Here is a 20376-nt window from a genome sequence, read left to right as displayed (position 1 = left end):
TGAAGCTTAGCAATTAGGTTGATAATTTATATTTATTTTATATGACATTTGACAGGTGTGTACCGTTTGGAATGATAACTCGCAATGTTTCAAAAAGGGCAGATTCGTGCTCAGCTTCCAGCTCTCAGCGACACAAAGTTTATCTTATCTTCGCCTTGATTTACCGAGAAAGGAAATCTCACAGACTTCAAAAAAGTTCTTGAAGCGACCATGCCCAATCGGGATTAAAATAACGCCAGCTCAGATCTTCTTTCCTGGCACTTCAGATAGCTTGGTCATCACCTCAATGTCCTACGCTGCGCTGTAAGGGGCACTGAGCAATTAGACAAAAAGCTGCACTTGTCATCTCTGGTCAGCTCATTCTGCGCTTTAAAATGCTTGACATATATACTGCAACAGCCGTGGGAGTGAAGGCTAGCCGAATGCCGTAAGGTATACTAATACCAATATAAGATGTACCAATTGCAGTATACCAATATACCTCAAGAGAGAAGTATGCATCAGCCTTATCGTACCGGTACCTGACAGGGTTGATTGCAGAGGCAGGGGAGAGGCCTTTGTCCTATAGTGAGAGCAGTCAAGCTGATGATCATGATGCCCGGTACTCACCTGTAGGGTAGAAACGTAGAGGCTAACGAATAGGGTTAAAGGTTAAGTTGGGGACAACGCAGCTAGATATGGAAAGAAATATGATAGGTGTAACGTCCAGAGATCGGAGGCGGGCGGAGACGGTGAAGGAGACGCGGGTTACTGACATCGTACTTGAAATGAAGAGGAAAAAATGCGCTTAGGGCAAGGTATTTAATGCGAAGCCAAGATAACCGCTGGTCCTTAAAGGTAACGGAGTGGATTCCACGACGAGGCAAGCGTAGCAAGGGGCGGCAGAAAGTTGGGTGAGTGAATGTGATCAAGAAGTTTGCGGGGATACGGAGGCAGCAGCAGGCAAAAGACCAGGTTTGTTTCAGAGACATGGGATGGGCCTTTGTCCTGCAGTGCGCGTAGTTAGGGTGAAGATGATGTTAATGATGATGATGACGATGATGATGCATTAAAAGTGCGGCTAAGCAAATATTTCCAACTTTATCTCTATAGACAATGCTACGATAGCGTACAAGAAGGGCCCAAGCTTTCTGTAAGGCCAAAGAAGAAGTCAAGGGGACTACTGCGCGTCATGAAGCGAAAACAGCGAAGTGCACTGATCCCACTGCCCCGCACACAAAAGAGAACCGACGGAATGAGGCGACGCGCTGGAACTCAGAGTGACTGGCGGACCGCGCGCTGTCAAGCTGGGAAATAAGCGGTTGTAGGTGGTTGGTCCGCGTCTCTCGAAAGCAGCAAGCGATACTAAGCTTGCTGCCTATCGAAAGCGCCACCGGAAGAACGAAGACGCCGTTCCAGCAGTCTAATTACCTGACTGATACCCACTACAAGACTTCGGTTATCATCGAGTAGAGGTCATCGTGGCACATCGTGTAAACTTAGTGCAGTGCATTTCAAGAGTATGACAACACTCTATAGCGAGAAAACGGTATGTCATTTTCGTTTGCTGTACACGCATTTATTTTGTTTACTCAATACTTAATCCTGCACCGCCCGAAGGCTTTATTCACAGGAAATTACAAATCTTTATACGCTGCTGTGGTCAAAACGGAATAAGTACAATCGCCCCAAAGTAATAGGAGGAAAAAACACACGCCCAAAGCAGGACAACTGCACGCCATGTCGCAAATAAGATATGAATGCGCGGAACCAATTCTTGGTGAAGTATTAAGCAACTTAAGAAAGTAACCTCTTCCAGTAGTTAGTAGTCAGTTCCTAAAAAAATTTCTTCTGAAAGCGACTGCACGACATTTACTTTCGCGGATTCTGCGCGGAAAAAAGCTGTTCCCGCAATACCGCCAAGTGGCCAGACAAGTTTGGGAGAACATTCTAAGTTCTTTGCCTGTTCTGATCTGCTAATGCCACATAATTTCGAGCATGATTCTTGAATGAATGACGGATGGCTCACTTAACATTGCTGCATGCCCGAATAAAGAAAAAATGGTGTGACGCGCCGACCTCACACCACAGGAATAGAAGCAAATGGAGAAGCGATAGTAAGAAACACGGCGTTGCCCATTTCAATTCTTCATGGCACAGCGTGGCATGAACCTGAGCTTCACATGCTCAAGTCTGCTAACACCAGCATTTTTGTCGCCCACGTCGAAATCCAGCGGCTGACCGAGGATAACATCATATCTCTGAAGAAGGAAGGTGATCATCAAGAAGATCTCCATAAGGGCGAACGGTTCTTCAGGGCAAGACCTCTTGCCTGCGTTATACAAAATGCAACATCAGACTGGCGCGTTCGTGCTCCTAGATAAGTAAGTAATCGGTTTTATCTGGACTATAAACAGTTATTGCACAAAGCGCCATTCTAACGTACTAGAACATACACTACGTTGCTTTTGTTGCTAACTGACAGGCCCTTTGTTTTGATAGAGCGCGGTTATGAAAATAAATGCGTTATGCATCTGTTATAGCATCTGTTATGAAAATAAATACGATAAATATGAAACACGGCGTAAAGAAACCCCAAGTTGTATAATCATTTTAGACCATAATAATTTGAAGATGTGCTTCTACAGATTCTATAATACTTAGACGTAAGCATGGGGTAGCAATAACTCAATGACTTTCGAATCGCTGCGAATGTGGATCTGTGAACCATACAGTAAATAAGTAATTCTTGGTATCGAAAATTACGATATAAATTGATTTACCTAGTTACGGCGCTTTATACACAACTTTGTAAAGAGCCAATGCATAACGGTCTCTGAAAGTATGCTGCACCTAGAAGGGGTTTATTTGTTTGTTTTGGGTCGATAGAAAGCAGTAGATAATCATAATCGAAGCAGCGAGCGGCTCAGCACGTCGCAGGTCATTTTTAAAAAGACAACTTTTGGCACAGTTGCAACATTGCAGTTGCACAGTTGCACAGTTGCAACAGTTTTTTTTTTCTCGCAGTTTCAAGCGTAATGCATTTTTCAAACAAAAACAGATTCCATGATACTTCCGGAGTTCAGGTGACAAGACCTGCCATTTCGATCTTGCTATTTAGAATAGATAAGAACCCCTCCTTGATTTCTTTCACATTCCTGTACATGATTACTCGCAGTTATTTTGCTCTGGAAAACTAATCTATTGTTTTCCTTCGGCACTAAGTTTGCTGTTTAGGCATGAAAATATTTCTTTAGACGGTAACGAACAATTGCACCTAAAAGGGTTCAGCAAAGCAGAGAGATTTCGCGCCTTTTACTGAGATACCGATTAATAGGTAAAACGCCTCGTGCAGTACGAGTTGACAGGAAAACGTAAACTGCTGCTGTCGTACGTGTGTGGCACGACAGCAACAAATATTCCGCAACGCAAAAAAAAAACAGCTTTGGGAGCGGAAAAGTAACTCCCGTATTAGGATGACTATAGTTCAAAGAATGCACATAGAGCTTAAAAATGCTGTGGTTTCTTCTACGCAACCTTTCTCTGGCATATCTCAGTGCTCCAGTGTTTTTGCAAATCTGAAACATACAGCTTACTTTTGAAGAGCGAACTGCATTTGGGTCACAATGAATTGTGCGCTAATAAAAGGATAAACCTTTTAATACTGCACTATGCGTTCATTTTTGCGCTGAAGCCATAAACTAGGCCCGTATGACTTTGATCTTCAATTAAGCTTCAGCGACGTAATTCGATGTTACTTGCAGTTCAGCTGAATTTCAACGAAAACGAGGGCTGCAATAAAGGCAGTATATCTGTAATCCAAAGTTACAAGACCCGAAAACAAGTAGTGTGGAAAGTATAGCATATAGCACCCGATAAGATGTTGAGCCACCTAAATAAATTGGGTAAAACTGTGTGTTACACGTGTTCCACAGCCATAGCATTTTGAAGGCGAAGATCTAGACTGTCGCTCCCAAAGCCTATAGTAAAGACCATGACCTCAAATCTCCTTCATAAAAAACATTTTAAGGAACAAGCATTGTCAGAGACCACGTTCTTTGCATTCCTGGGAAATCTTCGCAAAGTTCGATGAAATCCGGGCTATTCATTCACCTATAGATGGGGACTGAAGGAAAGCAAATAATTAATGGCGGTCAAGAGTCAGAAGAACAATAGGAATGCCGCGCTTCTAACGAACTACAACGAACAGCTTCTGTTAACTTAGCGCATGCTGAGGCCAGATGCCTCGCATGAGCAAATAGCGGTGACTGTATAAAGTGCACATTTCTTAACTCACACTGCTCCTCTTTTACAGGATACCGGATAACATCCGAGAATCTAAAATCCTTTATTGCCACGAAGTGAGCGACTCGGCAAAGGAAAGACCAAGGAAAAAAAAGAGGTACTCGCCCTTTCCTCTGAGCAGTGCTGGTGTTTGAGGTGCCACATAGTTATAGTACCCCGGTTTCCCTGCGCGTGTTCGCGTGTAATTATATACGCATGCTTGAAATGCGATTTGGTCGGCTTTGGCCGCGGCGTATAAACGGGAATTTTTACAAGAATGCGGCAAAACCCTCTCCTTCAGTAAGACGCCTACGTTCTGCTTACGCACGTCAAAGCACCGGGGTGATGACGGGGTGTAATGACCCTACTCTCTTCACCATGGCTTTCCAGTTAAGGTGCATACGCGTAGTTTTCCTGGGAAACCGAAAAAAATATTGCTGGCTACAGCAGCTTAGCATTGCTACAGACGAAATACTATGCGAAATGACTTTTTTGAAGGTGGACGCTCCACCGCGAAATATCTGAAAGCGTGATTGAGGCGTCCTCTGATTCAACGGGCCAGTTATGCGCAGTCCTATTCTTCAAAATCAATGGTTTCCACTCGTACTAAGAAAAAGGGAGGCACCCAACTGCCTAAAACTGCAGGTGTTCGCTTTCGCCTGCTCACTGCGTGAGTGAATTGTCCACAAGCCCCTTGAGCCGGTTACACTTACTATTCAAAGGGTTCTCACAGACACAGACCGCTCAGACCCGGGGAGTGCGGATACAAGTGCCCTCAAAACAAATAAGCCTGCAGGCTCCCCGCCAAGCCATTGGGCTGAAGCAATGCAGCATAACGTGCAGTGCGCCGCAGTGCGCGTCCAATATCCATACATACAATGCACTTGTCAGACACGCCCAGCTCACTCGAGACAAAACATTAGCTTCGATTTTGTGTTCTTCAGCGACAGTGGCAAGACAGTAACAAGTATTTCCAAATATTTCTTCTGCGACAAGCATGCTTTTTCTATTATTGTTTAACTTCAGTGTGTATACTAACGAAGAGCAAATGCAGTTGTCCTCTGGTCTTAAGTGGGCTCACCATTGTCAGCCGATTGTCAGATGTGTAAATTGAATGGTTAGCTATTTCTTTTCGAAGTGTTGTCTGCAAAGAGCCTTCTTTTCCACTTTTCCCACTGTCCGGCCTTAATCACGACGAGCCACTACATTTGTGGCAGCTTAAGGACAGATATGATTTCAGCGCATGTTCAGGATTGCTCTTAGAAATATTACGACAGACTAGTCCGTGAATTAGCCCTGCTTGACTGGAGAAGTTTCATTTTTCCCGCAGTTTCTTACAATGCCTTAATGTCTGCGATCTTTTTATAAGTACATTATTGTTTGGTTCACATCTGACTACTTAAGCGTATATCATCATTCCTAGGTACTGATCTGTTTGCTTCTGAATGAGGCTGTTTATCCATGCTTCAACTACAATACAAGAGTGGTGCGCAAGCGGTCATCTTTGCTCCTTATTTTTTCTTTTGTGCATTGTATATATCTGCGAACACAACCTTCAAGCTCGCCGCGATTTCTACATGGCTGGTCTAAGCTTATGCACACAGTGTTCTGCCTAAACTCTGACACCAATACTTTACTCGCCTACGGAAAATGCGACATGGTCCTCTGGCTTTTTGCGGATCAGCGTCCCGTCCTCCGTCAAATATCGAGTTGGGTCAAAAAGGTGGGGGTATTTCCACACTGAAGGATTGTTGTTCACGGCCCAAAGGTTGAAAAACACCACAGTGCCTTTCGGTATGAAGAAGTTGTCCACTGACAGATCATGGCTACTCCTGCCACCGAAGAAATGAAATTACAAAAACCGCGTCACATACTTAGTGAAGAACTCTGCGCTATTTCAGACATCCAGAAAATGCTTTAGTGAGGCCCACGCATTTTATACATTGCCACCAATCTCAAGACGTGGAGCAATGGTTCATTATTTACGCAGTTAAAACACAGAGTGCCATAACTTTGTTTTCACGAATTTAATTTGTGTTTTACTTAAACTGTTTTGTACAAAAGGACAAAAAATTCCAGTCTGCCCTAGAATGACATCTATTATCCCAAAAAATATCCAAGTGACAAGGTTACTCATAATAATGATGATTATGCTGAGGTTTAATTCCGCAAGGACAGCACTGTGTAAAAAACGCCAAGGCGCAAGGTGCTTTTTGCACAGGGTGAGGTCATAGACCTATTATTCAAGCATTTCGTCCCGAATAACCTAGCATCTGGCCAGGGGAAAGCTGAAAACCATCTGATCGCCGGTGGCGACCCGGCGGCTCCAGGGCTCAACTCAACATGCATATTGCACTGAGGGAAAAAGCAAGTCTATCAGCAACTGATTAAAGTTTCAAGACAAAATAAGCAGGTGCCACAATTTCACGACCACATTACTTATTTCCCCCTGATTTCAGTGAAAACAATACATGTTTTAAGTTAAATACTCGGATGACGAAAGGTTAACACATGCTCCTCGTTTTCTGAAGTTCATTACGAGACTCATTCGGATATGAACTTACTTTTGAAACGTTTTTCTTTGGGGATAACGTGCTTCACATAGTATTGAAGTCGTACAACGCTACCATGACGTCTATAATTAAGATATTGCACACAAATATTGAGCTCTCTCTTACTTAAAAAGTATGTTTTCGTTCCTAGCGTCCGTAATGCAACACAAAGTTACGCTATGTATCGAACGTTCGTGCTAAAGCAAACACAACAAATATACTCTGTATTTACGGGGTAATTCAAACTGCACATTACCCTTGTTAAACTAGATCGCCTTTTGTGCCACATAATCTCTCTCCGAAACTCTCTTATAAAAGCAAAGAAAAGCAGCTAGTTCTTCAGGAGCCATTCGTTATGCTTAATACCAAATTTCCAAATACAAGCTTGAATTAACAAATACAATTCGCCGACACAAGTTAATAAATATGATAAAACAACTCTGCCTGAAGCAGGGAATTAAACAATATTTTCTAGCGTCTTTCGAACTGATGCACGGTGCTCATATCTGTACAATATGCATCGTGATGAGTTATGTGTTATTAACTTGTCTTGATTCTTCAAATGTATTGAGATCGTTAGTTAATAATGTGAGCAATAATTTGGTCTAATTCGGCAGTACTGAGTCCAAGAGATTTAACTTTGACGGTAGAGTTTCGGATGAATAGTCAACATATGCAGTAAACATGTGCAATAAACATAAACAGTGAACATGTCCAGTGAACCGGTGTTTTCATTATCATCTATTGGGCATGTAATTATTACTCTTTCTCAGTATTCAAAACTGTGTTGTCCACTTTCATGCACATTTTGCTGCGTGCCTCCATAAATTTACTGAGTGATGATTGTATTTCAGGGCAGTATTCAGAGTTTCCAGTACCTACAAAAAAAAATGAGATCTTAAGATCTCAGTGGTTTTGATTTACTGAAGGGCGTCACTTTGCCTTTTTTTTCTCGCCTATATTTTTCTTCGTGTTTACTGCGGCAATGGAGCGGGCGCTGCGAAGAGAAATATTTTTATCTGGATGCGCCTATTTTCAAAGGCTTTTTTTGGATGATTATAGAGTGAGTATTGAGCTATTGAAGTCACCTGCAAAAGCGACGATTGGTTTTCACTACTTCAGTAACGTATGTTGCCGTGCTGGTTGCTTTTGCATTTTTGAAAAAGACCTTGCGCTACATGTACACGCACAAAAAGACGAGGAGACGAAGGACAGGCGCCATTGTGATGTAGTGGCTAGTATATAGTGTCTACTCATGAACTTATGCCTATCTCGTCATCGTACATGTGAGAGAACTATATTTTATATATTGACTAGTGAACAAAGGCAATCTCTGATTGAAAGTAGAATGTGCACCATAAAGTGTCCTTTAATAGATGTTTCCTTATTACTTGGTCGCGAGAAATAATCAAGCAACGGCAATAGCTAAGAACCCGGAATGTTGAAATTCTTTGTGACAGAAACTCTCCGTTCGAATTTAAGCAATGCCGCTTTCGCTCTACTCCATCAAACTTATGCAGCCACTTCGTGCTGAGAAGTGTTTAAAAAGCAGTGATATTCATTTCCTGCATCGGCAATTATCCCTTGAAGTACCGCCCTACAGTTTTAACGAACAGCAAAACAGAACTAGGGCACAACAGAGAGTGATTTTAAATAAAGCAAGATCCATGTTTTTTACACGGGTACCACATGTGCCACCGGTGGGAGACAAAAAAGATCCAAGGAAAAAGGAAAACTGAATAAAAAATTGAAACAACAAAGCCAGGAGGTCTACACAAAGGAACTCACCTGGATAGCCTAACCAATTCGGTTTCTTTTGCTGACACCGACAACACAAATCTGATGCACTTTTCAGCACCTGGTGATTTTATTGAAGGCCTGCGACTACTTTCATTTTATTTTCGGGTTTGAATAGGATAAGAGAGCGGTTCTTTCCAACAGTTCCATGCATTCGTCTCAGCGATTGCAATGAGAGGCCAACTTTACTGGGTGAGCGAAGGACCGATAGCCTTTGGAATGCTTACCAAGTGTTTTGCTTATTTATTTTGTTTTTCTTTTGCTCATTTCAAAGATGTATCGAGTTTTGTGCAAGAATGAAGAATCGTGGTGGTGTCCCCAGAGCCCAGTCCAGTATCAACAAGCATGAGAGCCAGCACGTTGAATGTGACACATAGTGTTGTATACTGCACAGCGCTGTCTTGTGGTATTAAGTACGATGGACAATACTACCGCTCCATAAACAAAAGACTTGGTGAGCATACCAATAACTCTCGATCCGTTACTCACCGAGGAAAGTTGGCCTCTTCTTGTCACATTCTAACCGACGCGAAAAATGCATGCGACTATTTCAAGAAACAGTTTTCTTATTCCATTGGAGCAACAAAATAGAAAAGGAAATAACCGAAGCCTTGGAAACCAAATCGGTAGGCCCAGCCAAGTGCATCAGCGACGTGTCGTCGTGGCTGTCAGCAAAAGAAGTGGAATTCCTTAGGCTACCGAGATATTTGTTCCATTGTGTAGGCCTGCCTGCATTGTTTCTCGTTTTCATTGTTTCTGCTGTTGTTTTTTTCTTTCCACCTTTTGTGTCCGACAGGAGTCACATGTGTACCCCCTGTAAAAAAAACAATCCAGCTCCAATCAAAATCGGTCGCCAGTTCGCGCTGTATTTTGCGCACTCGTTCGGTTTGGTGTACCTCAAAAGTGCACCACTGTTCCTGAAGATGTACAACTAATGAAACCTGATTCTCGCACTTTTGGCAACTACCCTTGTTTATGCCGTGTTTGATTTTATTGTTACAACCATCTCATGGAGACGGCTGCAGGAAAAAAAAGGGCAAATTACTGATCTTCAAATGAACGAGCCTTGCGCAAGGTCCAACCGTCTTCTGCTAGTATTTCCCTCACATGTCCCGAGTTTACAATGTTCCGTTATGTACTCTCACGATCGCTTTTATATTACTACGTCTGCCCAATTCCTCATGACATTACATCACTCGCTTGATGTTTGTTTTTCTCTTAATTTATTAGCGAATCGTTTTCCTGATTTTAAGCCTTTATACTGCAATCTAGGCTGCAATATATGCCGATGTCTGAAAAGCATTTCATTGCTCGCAACGCTTCACCCAATTTATTCCGTAGTCTTTTCACTAGATTCATGCTCGTGTAGGGCGAGGTACTCGTATTTTTAGGGTAGACATTGGGCGATACTCACGTGCGTGGCAGGTCAAAAGCCCTGCTCTCATTCCATCGCTCCATCTCGCAGATGCAGGCCATTGTGAACGGCTTCTTTTTCGGTCTTCCCACCTGGGTGTTCTGCTGCCACCTATTACTGCGTCGATTTCTTGCCGCACTCTGTTTTGAATGTCATGTCGGCGGGCCGCACACATAACCATGTGCGCTACTATAGAGCGGGTCGGGCCAAATATGCCTCCAAGAATTAAGCCAACAATATTCCCCACAAGATACCGGCCTGCAAGGAGATACATCACATTACACCAACCAAAACTACTTTAGCGCAGGCATCGAGTGAACCATCTGCAAACGAGCACTCGGACTTGAAGGTGTGTTACATTGAAAAGCAGTCTCTACACAGTCTGGAAAATTCTAAGGAGAAAATGTGATTTTTTTTTCTGGAAGCTGGATAAAACCGTTATAAGATTTAACAACGATTAACAAGAGGTAGTGAATCGACAAGTGGTTGGTGAAGAAGAAGGAACGAGCTTTATTTACGGTTAGCAGGTTTTATAGCCTCTTGGCTACTGACGTCACCGGGACCACTGCCGATAACAGATGGTTTGGTCGGTGGACCTCATATAAGATAAGCACTACACGTGTCAGTAGCGCATGCGGTTCACAACAATTCTTCCCCCTTAAGTAGTGAAGCGGTCGGGTGGCCGACGCTTTCATTTTGACCTACGCGGTGCGTCAGCGGCGTCTGTTCCCTGTGCTTCGTTTGTGCAGCCTTCGGCTTGAGCGTCTGGCGCCGTTTGACTCTCCGGTCCTGCTCGAGACCGACTCTCCCTACTGCCGTGACCTTGAGGCTGCATTTCACCGATGCGCTTGCGCTGTCCTGAGCCATTGATGCTTCCGTGGGTGCCTGGGGCTTAACGTCAGCTCCTTCCACACTGGTAATCCTGGTCTTTAGTTGGTCGAGGTGGCGGCGATGTTGCTCCCCATCTGCTGTCCTTACGTTGTCATGCGTGAGCCCTCGGTGGACTCTACCACGCCTGGTTTCCATTTGTCGCCCACTCCGTAGTTCTTGAACCAGAATTCCTTGTGCAGCGGATTTCCGGTGTAGTATTCATCTGCAGAAGGAAAGGGTCGTGATACCACATTGTGTAAAAAACAGCGTGGCTGATATCCGAGAACCATGGAAGCCGGAGATCTTCCCGTTGGGAAAGGGACTGCGCTGATACAGAGAAGGAATATGGCCCAGGCGAGCTTGCAAACTACCTCGCGTGTTTTAAGCATGAAATGCTTTTAGCTCCCGTTGTCGGCAGTGTGGTGACGTCACGCCGAGACCGAGAGCCATCACCCGGGCACTGAAATCCACTCATCCGGGCACTGAATTCCAGTCATCCGGGCTCTAAAACGAGAACATCCGGGCACCGTACGAGACTTAACGAGATTTAACGAGACTCTCTAAGCCCTCCTACGCGACCGGCATGCAAGCGCCGGTTGGTCTCCAAACGAGACAAAAAATAACTGCTGCCAGTGCCTTCTCAATGTTTATCAAGATATCAGTGGAGCTGTGGGTTTGATAATGCACGGAATTATAATTTCCGATTTCTAATAACGCGTGCAAAAAGCACATAAATGCCATGTTACACTTCGTTGTCATACGTGATCCGGGGGAGAAGGGCTGCGTTCAAAGGGCAAGGCATCGCGCCGAACGGGTGGTGGCGTTCCTCCCTTCCTTTACGGTGCGGTTCGGGTGTCCACCGAGATGGCAGAGAATTACTGCACCATTTCCTTTCCTCAAAAAACCTTGCGTTCAAATGGCAAGGCATCGCGCTGAACGGGTGGTGGCGTTCCTCCCTTCCTGTACGGTGCGGTTCGGGTGTCCACCGAGATGACATTAGGCCCGTAAACATTTCATGCTTACTCTACTCTCGTTTACGGGAGAGGCAGAGATTTTTTTGTTTAACCCGTGCTTCACAGTTCGTACCGCGCTTTCCGCCAGACCATTACACTGTGGTTTTTTGGGAGCTGTCCGCATATCACTGATGCCATTGCGCTTCATATATGTCCTGAACTCCTCGCTAGCAAACTGCGGCCCATTGTTCGTCACAAGGGTCCTCGGCAAGCCGAAGAGGCTGAACATAGTCTGCAGTGCTTCAATTGTTTTTCCCGAACTGGCAGTCTTCATTAGAGTGACCTCGATCCATTTGGTATGAGAATCTACCACAATCATCAGCATGTGACCTTCCACAGGACCCGCAAAATTAACATGGATTCTAGACCACGGCTCCGCTGTTTCTGGCCAAGGTATGGGTTGTCGTGCAGGGGGCATGCTGCCTCATTCCGTGCAGGTTGGACATGCCCTAGCCAGCTTCTCAATGTCTTGATCGAGTCCTGGGTACCAGAATACAGAACGGGCCAATCTCTTCGGAATTACCGCTCGATGCCCCTAGTACACAATTTCATGGCTGGACGTCAGTTCGTCCTTCCTGTGCATATATGCGCGCCAAGGCTCCTGAGCAGGTTGCAAGCCATTCTGAATATAATCGCGGACTTGTGCAAGTTGGCTATCGTCCACAGTCATCGTATCCAGATCGCTCGCCGACAGCGGACCGGAGTCCAAGTGATCGGTTAGAAGGACGTACTCACTAGCGTCGTCTTCAGCAGCTTTAGCGTCATGCTTCTGCCGTACAGGCAAGCGGCTGAGGGTGTCTGCCGGAATTAACGCTTTCCCTGGCTTAAACTCTATCATGGAGTTGTAGGCGCTAAGTAGGAGGGACCAACGCTGAATCCGTGCAGCGGACATAGCTGGAACGGGCTAACAGGGCTGAAAAGGTCGAGGAGGGGCCTGTGATCTGTGATGAGCGTGAACCGATTCTCGCGTATATATTCCCGGAACTTTCTTACACCGAAGACCACAGCCTATGCCTCTCTTTCGATTTGCGCGTAATTCCGCTCAGCCGGTGACAGAGTTCGTGATCGGAACCCGATTGGTAGATCTTGCCCATTTACTCTGTGATATAGCACTGCGCCAACGCCGCATGCGAATGCATCGGTTTCCAAGATAAGGGGCTTATTTGGATCTTAATGCACCCAAAATTTGGCTCCTGTAGCAGCGACTGGGTTAATCGGAAAGCTTTATCTTTACTCACTCCCCATTGCCAGCGTGCATTCTTTCTTAGCAGTTCATACAGTTCATGCTCGCTGAACTCCAGCTCCACGCAGGCCGCAAACTAGTCTGTCCCGTAGCATCTTGTCTCTTGACTCGCCGAAGTTGCAACCGCAGGCCATCTTCCGCATTGCGCCAATGAAGTCCTACGTTGTTTCGTCAGGACAGAGATACCTGGTAAAGAACTTGTAAGACTCCGCTATTTCATTGGCCTGCGGCGCAAAATGCTCAGTCAGTAGCTGGACCCGCTTCTCGTAGGTAAGCTCTTGAATCTTGGCCGGCGCGCAACGCCCCGTTATTATGCCGACTGTTGCTGTACTTAAACCTGCCGTTAGAAGCGCCCGTCGTATCTTGAAATCCTCGATTCCGTAGGCTACAAAATAAAACTCCAGACGTACTTTGTATGCTTCCCAACTCTCTTCCACTTCATCATAGCCCGGCGGTCCAACTTGGGCTGCCATGGAGCAGCCAATGCCCGGGGGTAAGCCGCTCGTTGCCACTGTAGTGAATCGACAAGTGGTTGGCGAAAAAGAAGGAACAAGCTTTATTAACGGTTAGTAGTTTTTATAGCCCCTTGGCTAGTGACGTCACCGGGACCACTGCTGGTAGCACATGGCTCGGTCGGTGGACCTCATATAAGATAAGCACGACACGTGTACGTGGCGCATGCGGTTCACAACAGGTTTGGTCTTTCTTTATGGAGTTTAACGTTCCAAAGCGACTCGGGCTATGAGAGACTTCGTAGCGAAGGGCACCGGAAATTTCGACTTCCTCCACTGTTTAACGTGCACTGATTTCACACAGTTCATAGGCCTCTTGCATTTAGCCTCCATCGAAAGGCAACCGACGCAGCCGGAATCCAACCCGCGTCTTTCGGGCCAGCAGCCGAACAACGTAACCACAGGGCCACCACGGCGGCTAACAACGATTAGGCCCTTCTTTTATTAACTGTCACCGTGAGCACGTAGGTTCACAAACGTTAAGCATCAGTCGTGCATGTTGATCATGGAATTTATTACTCTTGTTTGGCATGCCAAATATTCTTAAAATTGTTTACTTTGAACTCAATATGAATGCTGATCTGACGAAGCGTCTACGTTAACAGTGAAGCTTTGGATGCATAGTGTAATATTCCAGCCTAGAAAGACGTGGTTCTGGGCCAGTTCGTGGTACACCATGAGGAGCGAAACTGCTAAACAGGACGGGACAGAGGCAGGCGACAACACCGGGCGGTACTTCAACCAAGTGGTTAGATCCGTCAATTTTGAAAGGGTCTTCGGACTTTAGGTTTTGCACGTGGGTTTGCAGAAACCTGCTGACTTGGCCCTGCCAATTTCCCTTCTCTGTTAAAATCCCCCTGAACGGACAGGCAACATGACGGTCCTTTGCCGTAAAGAAGATGTTCATTACATCACACTTGCTTCCTGGCGCCTGGTATTTAAACGTCTGCAGGTTTAGCTCCTCTAATAGTGCAGTTGCCTTGCTCTTAAACTAGGACGTCTGACTGACAGCCTGGAAGTTCTTGCTCACCGTGCTTGTTGCTTTTTCCGCGAAAAGGGTCTGTGGCAGAACAGTAAATCCCCTTTCTTGTCCGAATAGGCAAGACCAGGATCGTGCTCCCGAAACGACTGGCCATTTCATCTAGTACTTTGGAGCTGCCATGCTTCTTAGTTAAACTCTTTTGCAGGCTTCCAATACTCTCAGGAAGGCAGCATTCTCTCTCTTCAACTAGTTCCTTGTCAACCATCCTGTGTACGGACGCTAGAAGGTCGCACCTATCCAGCATAGGTTCAAAGCTGTACTTGGGACCATATTGAAGAACTATTTCCACTTTTTCAGGTAACCGGAACAATGCCCCTTTGCGTTTTTTCCTTTTGTTTGGGAGTTGACGCTGCAAACCTTCCTAGAAAATGAGTAGACTGCTGAGTAGTGCGTTTGAATTCGAGCCATCGCCTCCAACCGGGTGATCCAAGACCACACTGCTGTAAACAAATTTTATAGCCAAGCATTGAAGGATCCAACTTTTCTCCAGCACACAGCTTCGAGGATCTTCGCGTCCCTTTTCCAATGGCCGTCGTAAAGCTTAAGCGTGCCAAACATGAATGAAGCATCATGGGTACAGGGGTTATTACGCAGGCAGAAGGCATAAGCCCTGGCTTTGCCCGTCCAGGATCCGATAATGGCAGAACACAAAGCTCACTGATCCTCAAGCGGTAAAGAAAGCAAAAAATAGTAATCGAGCTTTTGCAGAGAAGCTTGCGGGCTGGGATCGTTTTCCACGTCTTCATGTTGAAGAAAGCAACATCCTCTTAACGGGGCATCATGGAGTAAAGAGTATCTCAATAAGGCTTGCAAGATTAGCTCATCAATAGCAGCGGTGCTTTTTTAATAACTTTTTATCGATGCTCAATAGCAGCGCTATGATAATAAGGTCAATAGCGCTTCTTGTTGCAAAAATAACCTCGAAAATGGCTTAGTGCAATGGAAGCCACCATTAGCTGCTACGCTTCATGAAGTCACACCAGTCTCGAATAACACGATTCGCTGCGACGCGGCAGTCAAAAATGTGGAAGAAATTTCGCCGCTTTCACGTTGAGGCCATAACGCTGCAACGGTCTCCCTTCACACATTGGCTGCGAAGTTATAGTATCTTCCCAAAAATTAACAGAAGTCGTGATGCGCTCTTTCAACTATCACATTGGCATATATCAGAAAATAAACCGCCTCAGTGGCTCAGTGGTTATGAACCGAAAGACGCGGGTTCGATCCAGGCCTGGCCAGGCTGCCAAGCGTCTGCTATTGGAAACTGACAGCGCTTAGATTGTGATACAAGGATGACTATGGCGATACTTCTTTCTAAAAAAGAAGTATCGGAAAAATTACGCGACGGTCGAGTCAAACACTCAGGCGACTGTAGCCATTAATGGCAACCCTCACCCGGAGGCAGCATTTCCATAGCGCTGATTCTTTCCATACACTGACTACTGCTCCGCTTAATTAGGACGGACCTCGTCGGATATGGTAGTTCTAGGCACCCCACTTTCTGCGTAGAAGCGGTGGTCTGCGTCTGCATGCGTGTAGAATCGCAGGAGATCGAAGCGGATCGGCAGACTCCCTGGCCTGGAGGGAGACCGGTACAGGTCCGGGCGTACAGTTACGAGAGGGTGCTCCAAATTGGGCACATTCCGGACCTGGAGAATGCCAGAGTGCTCTCCGAAGGGTGCAGCTGTGTGCTCCTAGCAATTTTTACGCACCACGGTTACACGATGCCGGGTTAGGACTTTGTGTGCCGGCTGCGTGTTCGCCAAATGCAGCCGGTACAGCCAGCGATGACAGCTCCGCCATCCGGCAGGTAGCAGCCACATTAAGGCTGGTTATAAATATTCGTTCAGAACAACGGCTTGACATCGCCGCTATGGCGCAGTGGATTAGAGGCACGTGTTGCGTACGGAAGGTCGGCCGTTCGACTCCGCTCTCTGTATTGTAATTTTGTTGTTTTTTAATTTCATTTTTTTTAATTTTTTCCCTTTTAGGTCGCAAATCGTGATGCTTAGTGGCATATAACGCCGTTAAAGAGGATTTATAATCCCTTTTAGGTAAGCCGTTGTGACAATCTTCAGTCACCGTGATCAATTCAGCGTGGTTTCAAGCCTTGTGGCTGTACAGGCTGCAGTTGGCGAATACGCGTTCCGGCTATAGATTAACTGCAGTTACACGTACCGAAGTGACTCAGACCATGCGGTACGTCGCAGTGGAAAGCTCGGGATAACTTCAAGCACCTCAGGTTCTTTAACTTACTCTGACATCACAAGTACACAGGCCTATAGCATTTCCCTTTCATTGAAATGCGACCAGCGCGCCTGTGATCGAGCCCGCGACCTTGCGAACAGCAGGCGGATACAAAAGCCACTGAGCAGCCGCTGCGGGTAGAATAAAAACATCCCCATTGCAAGAATGCTCACTATATTGCCTTGAAAGCGTGTCGCACCGGTAGGAATTGAATAAAGTTGTCGGCCGCAAAAAACCCGAATTCGAACGCTCACATTGAAACGCTGGGTTCGGACCACCTTTTGCTTCCTCTACCTCCTTCAAGTAAGTTAGAATAAAGTCACGATCCGGCTTTTCAGATGTGGCCATCAGGTGACCTTTGACCTGCTTGCTGTAAACAAAACAATCGTACGTAAAAAGCGATTGAGCCACAACAGTAACTCAGCCCTCTACCCTAATTTTTTGGACATTCATGCAAGGAATGAAATTACTCGTGGCATTCAAAGAGGACAAAACACTAGCATTGACAGAGCGTTTCCGTTACTCATTTAGTCGTAGGGACCAAATTCACACCATTAAAAAGCATTAGGTGAGGAAAGAACTGTCTTTTAGACCGAAAAGAAGGGAATGTTTAGATATTCGCATATGAAAGAATTGAACTTTGGGAACTTCCATCAGAGTCCGTCAAGGTACCCTTGTAGCGTATTTATTCAATTATTGGACTGTTCGAGAGGCCCTTTTCCACATATTATCAAGGGAGTGTCTGAATAGAGCTAAATTATCCGGACATTCGAATATTTCAGGCAAAAACAGACTTCTCAAGTGTGTAAGGCCAACAGAGGTGCACTTGTTCAGTTCACTGGCACTGCCTGACGAATATCACTGGTCGTCAGCCTTCGAGAATCTTTCATCCTGTTAGCCTTGAAGTTATCGCCCTCAGTTTGGTGCGATGAACGGAATAAAAATCTTCTTCGTTGCTTTAGACTTATTTAGCATTTATTTATTTACTTACGCCGTGGCACATTTCTTCTTTATTGCTGTATTAGAGTAGCCTTCCCTGCTGTTTTATTGAGCCTTACGATGAACAAGCGATCTCCCAAGAAATCGTCCAGGAAATCAATACTTCGGATAGCAGCCGAAGGCAATTAAACCCACTGCATTATTTCTGCTTTCCGCTTTCTGCTTTAAATAAAAGCGGTGTCTAGAGCGGCCGGTATTCTTAATATGAGACCCGACGAGCACACTTGATACAAATCGCCTCATGGTCTTTAGTAGTTTGTGGGCTTGTGCTAGTCTGCTAACTCGTTTGCTTTCATCATCACCCCATTCGTGATCGTATTCGGAGCACAGTATGAATTAACCATGAGTTGTTTTTTTAAGAAATAACAAGCAACAAAACCTCTATCTTAAGCGACAGGTTTTGACACGTTGAGGTATGGAAAGAGAAACTTTGACATGGAGAGAAACTTGATTTATATAGATCTTCCGGTAAAATGAACACTATCCTCTGATCTTTTTAGATTTTTAGATTGGCCCTACATAAGCACAGGCACGATGGGCAAATTAACACTCTCTTTTTAAAATTACTCCCTTCCAGGTCACATAATATCTACAGCCCAGACGAATATGCAACAGGTTAATTTCAAATAAGCACACTACGAAAAGCGCCGGTGAAAAAAAAAAAGAATCAAGACCAGCGCTTGGCTCACATCTTTTATCATCCATACAGCACCAAATTTTTGCCGAGACAACTCATGCATAAAAGTAAAAGTACACCAGTATTTAAGACAGTCTCGATATCGTCCTTTATATAACGAACCTCAAGACATGTTACGGTAGCTGACTGCGGCCCTTTCAGTTTTGTACCAAATGCGATAGCGCCAAAACATCACCGAGCAATACGAGAGAGGCTTGTGCAGGCCGTGTGCGTATTAACGGTCATCTTCTGGAACTCAGTTACTCCTTAGCAAAATAGCAGTAGAATAGACGACTGGGCAACCTGGTGCGGTGTCATTACAATTTTACTAGCAATCAGTAACTTAACGGACCTCCCACCTGAAGTGCACCAAACCTGACAGCGTGTTGGCTCATTCTCCATTTGCTGATTGAGCGTCTGTGGTCCGTGAGCTAGTGTAACGTACCACGTGACAATCGCCTTGTCCAGCCTCCTGCCATCTTCATCGTCTTCTGTGTCCGTGCGTGTTCATCTATGACCACATGATCAAGCGTAGCGCTTGCATCTCGAGCGCTATGGCACTTCCGTGCAGGAGTTACTAGCATTTATAAAGGAATGGGCTATGGAATGAAGTAAAATCGATTGCATTTATGGAGCGAGTGGGCACCTAGACAGCACCGTTAACGAAGGATTTAAGGTAAGGCGATAGGGGTCCCACCTAGCTATCTGCCGCCCCCTGCTACGCTTGCCTTCTCTTAGAATCCACTTCGTTACCCTTAAGGACCAGCAGTTATCTTGCCTTCGCATTACATGCCCTCCCAAGCCTACGTCTTCATCTTGATTTCGACTAGGATGTCATTAACCCGCGTTTATTCTCTCAACCCCTCCGCCCGCTTTAGATTTCTTAATGTTACACCAAGAAATTTGGGGGAATACGGTGGCCGCAACTGGCGAAGGACAGGGTTCATTGGAGAGACATGGGAGAGGCATTTGCCCTGCAGTGGGCGTAGTCAGGCTAATGATGATGATGATGATGATGATGATGATGAAAGGGGTCTTATTGTGATTTTCTGTAATGAATTAACGCAATGCAGTTGTAAAAAACGTAACAACTCGTCTACCAAACCGCTCGCGCAAGAAAACAAGACACCCATCATGCCAGTGACAGCAGCTGACGCACAAGCATAGCGCTGACATTGAGAACATGTGAAATCTGCCGAACGAGTGCAATTGGCGAAATTCATACCTCAAATGCAAAAAAACTACGTCATTAAACCGCAGATATACTTAAATACCTTACTACGCTCTAACAAACTTCTTCTTATAATAATAATTATGATGTGTGTAGAGAGGAAGATGCTTAGCAGTCGGAGCAACAGGCACAATTTCAACGTCTCACCCGCAGACAGTGGGACTCCCTTCAGGCTATCAATCGTGAGGCTATGCGCGCCATAACATTTTTGCCTCGTTTGACACCCATACCCGTGCTTCAGGAGTTCGCCAAAATTAAAACTCTCAGTGAACTCATCGACCAGCGGGTGGCAAACAGAGCTCGCAAACAGTCTCTACAACTTCATCGTTTAAAGACGCTCCCTCCGTGGTCGTATTGTCAGCTCACAGACAATCGCCCCACTGTTTCCCCGTCGGTATCAGCCGCGCATCTGCCTGAAGGGTGCATATTTTACACCGATGCATCACATACTGCAGAGCGGGGAGTTACTGCTGTATATAGTCCCTCCCATCCGCATCTCAACTCTCGTGCGACGTAC

The 20376-nt window shown here is 45.5% G+C and overlaps 1 pseudogene; it reads right to left on the bottom strand.

Moving 5' to 3' along the window:
• Positions 1–2120: 2120 nt before the first annotated feature.
• Positions 2121–20376, bottom strand: part of LOC149333280 (cytochrome P450 2A9-like) — a 61156-nt pseudogene continuing 42900 nt past the window's right edge.

The sequence above is a fragment of the Amblyomma mixtum genome, chromosome 8, assembly GCF_055824585.1.
Source record: "Amblyomma mixtum isolate Tamu chromosome 8, ASM5582458v1, whole genome shotgun sequence".
Taxonomy (NCBI): domain Eukaryota; kingdom Metazoa; phylum Arthropoda; class Arachnida; order Ixodida; family Ixodidae; genus Amblyomma; species Amblyomma mixtum.
This window is presented reverse-complemented; position numbering and strand designations above follow the sequence as displayed.